The 8,344-nt window shown below is 32.2% G+C and overlaps 1 long non-coding RNA gene across 1 annotated transcript; it reads left to right on the top strand.

The window, feature by feature from the left end:
• Positions 1-603: 603 nt before the first annotated feature.
• On the top strand, positions 604-4,865 carry LOC150097644 (uncharacterized). The gene is made up of 2 exons (XR_016549648.1): positions 604-1,901; positions 4,581-4,865. It is a non-coding gene; the product is annotated as an uncharacterized LOC150097644 (long non-coding RNA).
• Positions 4,866-8,344: the final 3,479 nt, after the last annotated feature.

Here is an 8,344-nt window from a genome sequence, read left to right as displayed (position 1 = left end):
TCATTGGCTACAGCATTGCCATATTTAAAGGTAAAGCCGTCTCTAAAAATTCGGACGATCCCTAGGCCACTCAACCGTGGGCGAAAGACCGTCCATCTCAGCGTTGGCTCCACTCAGTGATGGCCTACCACCCACACGCCACCACCGAGCCGAACCGCTCAAATTTTCCGAGGAAAATAATTCATTCACCGACAAAGCCCCTCAGCGGGCCGTGCCGGAGAACACTCTCCCCTTCGCTCTCATAAGGCAAAAACCTTAAGAGAGAGAACTCAAAAACTCTCGAATCTCATCACCCAAGGGAGTAACAGCAACAGCCGAAACTCACTTAAACTTCATTGGTACAGCATTGCCATCCATTACCCTCCAAGGGTATGGTGGTTCTCACGTTCCCTACTACAGTATGGAAATTTAGTAAAGATTTAGTACTAATCAAATTGTAGAAAAATATTGGTGTACTCTTTATTTTTATGTTATTTCTGAAAATTTTAAACTTTTTCAAAAAAAATTTATATTTATTGAATATATAATATAATATAATATAATATAATATAATATAATATAATATAATATAATATAATATAATATAATACAGTTAGAAGCAAAATAAGAATAACCAAAATATACGTAATCAGGTAAGTTAGTGTTTAATGTTTATTGTAAAAAAGAAGGATATCATTTGGTATTACCCTGGGACGGATAAACCCGGCTGGGGCCCCTGGCTGTAAAATTTACGGGGCCTGAAAAATTTCTGCATTTAGAAAAGTTGACAACATTTCCTCTTGCAGTCTAGTTTACTCGTGTGGTGTGGCAGCATTGAATTTGTTTTTATCTTCTTTTCAAAATAGTAGAAGTTCTTTCAGTTCATCATGAACAATATATTGTTCTTAGAGATCTCTTTTAATTTGTCCACATAGCTCGGGATCTGTAGTGGCCCATAGTTTGCTCTGATGGCCAACGATTCGATGCGTAGGCTATGTAGAAGGAATGGACGCGAGTTTTTGGATGTGTGGACTGAATTTGAGGAAAGATTGGATTTATATAAGAGGGACGGCCTACACCTGAATGCGTTTGGTATCAGTAGAATAAAAAAACTAATAACTGGTATGAGACCTAACACAGATCGTCAGCAAAAGTAAATGATGATTGGAGGAACGGTGAAAATTTATGTATAAGAGCGATAATGTTATGTAACTGTCTTAATGATGCTAATGGACATTATCTTGAAAATGATTATGACAAGAGAATGATTTTGTTTTAATCCAGTTTTGAACGATCAAGTATATGCATGGATGTCTGCGAAGGCATTAGATAAAAACAGATATCTGCAAGTTATCCAACTGTGTCACGCGTACTAAAGAGAGAGAGAAGTATACAAAAAAAAAAGCGTGAAGGTAGTGTAAAAATAATCATAATTAAAATTCTGAATGTTTTTACGAATTGTTTATGTTATTGTTTATTAGTTTTGTTTTCATAACACGCATTGTTGGCACTTGCGATATGCCCGTTATTGAAATTGTTTTTGTCAAAAAATGATATGTAAAGATGTTAAAAAATTGATGTACTTACTGAATTTGATATTTGTATTACTTACATGAATTTTATTGTAGTTTAAAAATATTAAGTTTTGTGTTTTTATGAAGACATTCTCTCTTGTCGCTAACGGAGACGTATCAGCCATTATTTATACCTAACTTCTTGCTTACCAGTTTCATGGAGTGCCCATGCTCGCCGAGAAGTTGGATGTGTGATTGACAGCCGACAAGGAAAGCGTAATTAATGATGAGAAAGATCCTGTAAAAATGAAGAATAAAGTCGTATGTCTTTGGAGAAGGGCCTTGACAGAGAAAGAAACTGGCTATGAACATTTTGTGATTGTGCAAACAACGTGTTTAGTCTTAATTGTAAGTTTATTTTAAAAAGGCCTTGGATCCAATTAATTTGTAGTTAGTTGTGTAAAGTTGTTTGAAGTGTATATATATATATATATTGTTTTTGTTATATTAAATGTGTTTATTTTGTATTTGGTTTTGAGTCAGTGATTATTTAGATTCTGAAAGAGTTAAGATCATTGCACCAATTGGAGTGAATCCTTGTGCATATAATAACATATAGGTACATTCGGAATTTAAAAATAATAATTGTGAGAAACAGAGATTATCTCTATGGTAGGATTAATATTAAGATAATATCTACGAATATCCTTATCTATATAAAAATTAGAGGAACCGAAAACATTTCTGAGTGAAGAAATAGAAAAACAACAGAGACCAATAGTAAAAGGACAGGAACTTCTATTTAAGATGATATCGGATTTAACAATATCCAAGAATACTACAGATAATCAATCTTTCTTTTGTAAATCTAAAGGTACTGACAGGAATAAAGCATCTCATATTAGATATGTTCCAAAATGCTTTAGATGCAGTAAATCTGGTCATTTTGCTAAAGACGGTTATGTTAGAGGTAAATCTTGTTTTCAACATAAGAAATCAAAGAATAAATAAAAATCTGGAAGTAGTTATTGTTCTGATATTATACTGGTAAGGACAGAAATGTCAAACTACTCATTAAACATGGGTAAAGCTAAAGACAGCTCCAACCCTAAAAGAGAGTTTGATGTGTCATTAGCTTCTTATGCTAATGGTAATTACATAGTGGGGTGATGTTACAGACCTGGTGGATCGGTGTCGCTAGTGAAGAAGAAATGCATCACCAAATAGAAAAGAGTAAAAAAAAAAAAAAAAAGAATTTATAAAAATCTTTAGTGGGTGGAATTATTGTATTACTTTATTTTGATTCCTTCTAGCAATAAAAATGATTTTTATTAGTATCCGTCTTTTTTTTTTTCATTAAACACAGCACTTGAACCTTTCATCACGATGTCTTGCACCTTTATATATATATATATATATATATATATATATATATATATATATATATATATATATATATATATATATATATATATATAAAGGAAAGAAAAGTAAAATAAAAATTTAGCTGAGATGATGGCATAGCTGAATTCTATTTTTTTTCCCAGGACCTATAGGCGCTCTGTTTTATTCATTAACAGTTGTAATAATTATGCATTATGTTGAATAAAAATTATTACTTTAGCGCTATTATATATTTTAATAATTTGAACTTATTAAAATTAATATTGTTGAAATGTTTCCCAAATTTTAAATTATACTCCATTAATAAAAAAAGCATGCACTTCTTGCATGTCATTGTGCATGCAAGAAGGCCAGATACTTCGATCGAAAAATTTCAACTTTAGGTGAGTTAGCAGCCTCCTAGTAGGATTTTTCCTCTGAAACTCTGAGAGGTTTCATCGCTCACGCAGTGCGCTGACAAACGTAATACAAACGGCACACGAACTTAATTTCCTCGCTGAAATATTAATTAATTATAATCATATTCACACATTAATAATGCCTTCTGATATAATCACACTCACTATGTCATTCTAATCATCGGTCACTAATTTAGTCCTTTCTAGGACTGCCACACTACGTTTCTTCAACCCAAATTAAATTCAAGTTCCAATGAAACCGTACAACTAAATACTAAAGTCAAATATAGTTCTTATAGTTCTTAAAAGAACTGGGCGATGGACTGAGTCCTTGACTCTTTATCCCGTGATCTGAATGAAGAAAATCTGTGTGTCTGTGTGGATGGAGTGTTATTGAGCTAAAAAGCTCTAGTCATGGCTGGGTAACGGCAATAGCCGATATAGCCGATAGCCGAGCCTCAGTGAAAACTTCATTGGCTACAGCATTGCCATTTGTTACCCTGGAAGTCCTAAAAAGGAATTTTTCCTCTCCCCGACCGGTAAATTGATTATTGATCTAATACCAAATTATTAGATCAATAATCAATCTACCGGTCGAGGAGATTATGACTATATAAAATAAAATACCAAATTTTATAGTCATAATATTTTCAAAAAAATATACTGTACTAAAAAGGACCGTTAGGACATCGGTTCTCAATCTGACCGGCTTCAAAGATAGTCCTTATCCTTATAAGGACTGGCTTAAAGGGGCGAAGCAAGAATGCTTTTCATATTCCCCGTTATCTGTAGAGGACAGTGTAGGGATAAGGTGTTATTGAGCAATTAAAGCTCTGATCATGGCAGGAGGGTAACAGCAATATAACCGAGCCTCAGTTAGAACTTCATTGGCTACAGCATTGCCATCCATTACCCTCCAAGGGTATTGGATTGAATGAATCAATCACCGCATCTCACGGTTGATTGTTCCGGCTTCAAAGATAAATGAAATAAAAATCTTATTATTCATATTTATGTTATATTTTGTTTGGTGTATTTAACTAGTTGCATTTATTTTTTTAATCTTAAATATTTTTAATAACGAAAAAATACAAAAGAAATAAAATATAATTTAAAACGTGATTATATAATAGAGCTTCTATAATAATTAATAGTTTTTATATATTTTCATTTTTTGATCTTCCTGCTTTATTATACATTCTATTGCTATCATCGCTTTCTTTTCACTAACGATATTCTTTGATCCGTCTTATTTTCTTTTTTCCTCTCGTTATTTCTTCCCTAGAAGTACATTCTCGCCCATAGGTCCTTCATTGATCACTCGAAGAAACATCTCTGACTGCTGAATTATTCATAAACAGCGCATGACGGAAGTCCTTCCACTTCATTATATCTGACATGGACGTCTTGTTCGTAGTTCGTGAGATGTTATTACCGATGCCGCGCCAACGGAAAGGGATTGGCAAAGGAAGAATCCACATAGCGAATGCATTCACGATCACACTGTAATCCTTAAACCATGCGTGTTGCCCTAATAAACAAAAGAATCGCTTAAGGAAAACCAAACCAACTCTTCCTCCTTTTCCAGGACTTGTGAAATTCTTGTTTCAGCAAACTAAATTGAAACACGTTTTCAAATATAAAATAGCTTCATATTAAATATACTTTCAAGCGAGCTTGAAAGAAATGATAAAACTGTTAGTTAACAATCATTTGGGAATAATTAAACAATTGTTAGTTTACAAACTGACAACAATGCATTTCGTATTGTGAAAGTCAATTTAAAAAAATTACACGCAATTGTAAGCAGTTGCTGCAATAATAACAATTGTTGGTTTCAAAAATGAAATTAACAACAATATGTTTTGTATTTGTCGTAAAGGTTAATTCAAAAAAAAAAAAAGAAAGAAATTAATCAAGCCAATTGCAAGCAGTTGCTGCAATAATTAAACAATTGTTGGTTTCAAAAAAAAAAAAAATGAAACTGACAACAATGTATTTTGTATTTCTCTTGAATGTCAATTTTTCCATACAAAGCAATTTATCAAACAATTGCAGCATGTACTGCAACGCCATGCATAATTGTTCTTAAATTACAATAATGGTTTTATCCTTCTCGTGTAAGTTAATTTTTTTTAAAAAAGATATGATGTCCGACCTGAAAATGATACAAGTACAAACAACGACAGTTGGAACTTTGCATGGTATTATATAATGACAATAGATACAGTTATCGATTTAAAACAGATCATGATTTCACCAAATAAAGCTAATTATAATACGATACAGCGTCGCATTCATTAATGTCTAGCTCATTGTTCGAATAACTCCCTCATTAATTCTTTTCGACTCTTCATACACAATAAATAGTCTTGTTAGCAATGGACCTTTCAACCATTGTTGAAATCACAAATTCTTATAAAATTCTCCTAATTGTCGATGTTATAGTGGATTATAACGAAGCTACTAAAGGTTTTTTTTTTTTATTTTGCTTATATAAACGACTCTTTTTGAAAAAAAAAAGTGTGTTTTCTTGCTAACATCATTTCTGCATCAGCAACAAAATTAATTCTCTGTCTAAATAGGCTCACAACGTGTAAAATCAAATATCTGATACTACTCTAGATTTCTGTTTATTAAATATGTGGAATTGTAGTATAAATAATTTAATATTTAGACGTAATAACCAACATGTCAAAAGCGATCTCGTTAACTTCTCCTGTAGCATGCATTCGCTCTCTATTCATCGATAGGACCTTCTTGCACAATCTTGTCACAGTTACTATGGCAACGGCATTGCCTTCTCCTATTCAGTGATCTCAATTAATTCATAGAGAAGCGAACTAATCTAGTTAGCCACAATATGCATAATTGAATGTACCGGGGGGGTGGAAATACAAGTGTAAGCTATTCTAGTGAATTGGATCTAAAGTACATGGTTCAACCTATCCACTGGCTGAATAATTATGGCTTTTTGATTTTGTTTTTGCTGATATATCATTGTTAAAATTCTAATTAGGGTTTCGGAATGTTATACTACTTATATCAAATAACAAAACAGGAGAAGTATGATTTTAATTTTTTTTAATTTAAATAAAAAAAAAAAAGTTCGTCCACAAGGACGTTGCTACTGGTTACATTTCTGCCGCCAGATGGCAGACATGAGGTATAGCATCATATTTTTAGTCGAAACTGTGAAATATATATACCAAGCATGCTATGTTAATTTCATTGAAACATACACAGTAATACTGAGGTTACAGAAATGCATGAGTTCTCCACTAGGTGGAAACCTTGTTCTAACAAATACCATGGCAATCTGTTTCTCTCTCTAAGCAGCACACAAGGGTTGTACCAGCTTCCGTTTATTGTTTGCTTAATTGAATTATAGGCTGTACCTGCCACAGTCATACAAAACAGCTGGAATCTGTCTTATAATTTATCATTAGAATAACACTTTCCTTACGTTTCGAATGTGTGTTAAAGACAAATTTATTTGGAAATTGCCAAAAGTTTCTGCTATTATTTGCTCATAACTGCGAAAATACTCTTTCTTTCTCTGTCTGTCTTTTTCTCTCTCTTCATTTATTACACAAGTCTGACAATAATATGTGCACGGTGTCTATATCCTTTTGTCAGCGAGGAAGAGTACAACAAGACGGTTGTAACTGAATGTATTTCAATAAATTTAGTTATTCTGAATTCTTAATAAGCTTAATGATTATTTTGAATTTTTTTTTTCATTTGAATAATTTACAACCCGTAAGCATAAAAATTCGTTGATAGAAAATTTCGTCAAAATGTAAGAAAACTAATCACTGCAATATTTTTGGAGGAAGGGACAGGGAAGACATGACTGCCCCTAATTGAAAGTATATTTTGGGAACACCCTTTAGTATCAGTAAACCCAGCTTTAAGATTTTAATAGATTCATGTTTTACCACTGTTAAAAATAGATTTCTAAAGTTCAAAAGATCTAGAGGACGAATTCAAATCTTTAGATATATATTAAAATATTATTAAAAAATTAGAAAAAGAAATAATTAGCTAGAAAACATATAATAAAATTTAATAAGCAATCCTATTTCGTGTTATATTTAATTTTCATTAAACACCTTTTCTTGACTAAAATAAACTTAACTGATATTCTCTTTACATTTTTGGCAATGTGTTTAGAGCTCCGGGTGTTTTCATTAAACACCTTTTTTTAACTAAAATAAACTGAATTGATATTCATTTACATTTTTAGCAATGTGTTTAGAGCTCAGGGTGAAGAAACCCGGAATAAAGTCTTTTTTTAGGACTTAAAGGGTAACAAATGGCAATACTGTAGCCAATGAAGTTTTAACTGAGGCTCGGCTTTTGCCGTTACCCAGCCATGACTAGAGCTTCTTAGCTCAATAACACTCCATCCACACAGATTTTCTTCATTCAGATGACGGGATAAAGAGTCAAGGATTCAGTCCATCGCCCAGTTCTTATAAGAACTATAAGCAATGTGTTTATGTTTCATTTGTACCATTTGAGTTAAACGCCTGTAAATTAAGTAGTGTAATGCAATAATAATATTATTATTGTTCATGTGGATCTGTTAAATAGGATCCACTTAGAAGTTCGATATTTTATTTTAAAACCTTAATATTTTCACCACTCATCCTAAAAATAAAATAAATTAAAATTAAATGAAACGATTTATGCATTTTTTCCTTATAAAAGAGCTCTAAATTAATACAGAGCAGATATAATTATTTGTAATGGTAAATAAACTAGAGTATAAAGACGTGAATTCCTAAACCATTTGTATCAAGCTTATATACAATGCACTTTTTTATTTTTTAAATCTCTTTCTTCTCTTCATCTGAGGAATCTCTTTTGCATCGTTGATCGATTTTGTCTTCCTCCCAATTCAGAATTGTTTTTTCTTACTTTGCAAAAAGTTCCTGAAATTTTTTTCCGCAGAATCAGACTTAAAAATGGAGGACGGGTTATAAAGGAAGGTGAAAACAAAACAAATACCACACACACCGTTAGAGGTCGCAGTGTTCAAAC

This window comes from Typopeltis vanoorti, chromosome 17 (genome assembly GCF_054136105.1).
Source record: "Typopeltis vanoorti isolate ZY-2024b chromosome 17, IOZ_Tvanoo_1.0, whole genome shotgun sequence".
NCBI lineage: Eukaryota > Metazoa > Arthropoda > Arachnida > Uropygi > Thelyphonidae > Typopeltis > Typopeltis vanoorti.
The sequence above is the reverse complement of the archived record's forward strand: the minus strand, read 5'-3'. Positions and strand labels throughout refer to the sequence as shown.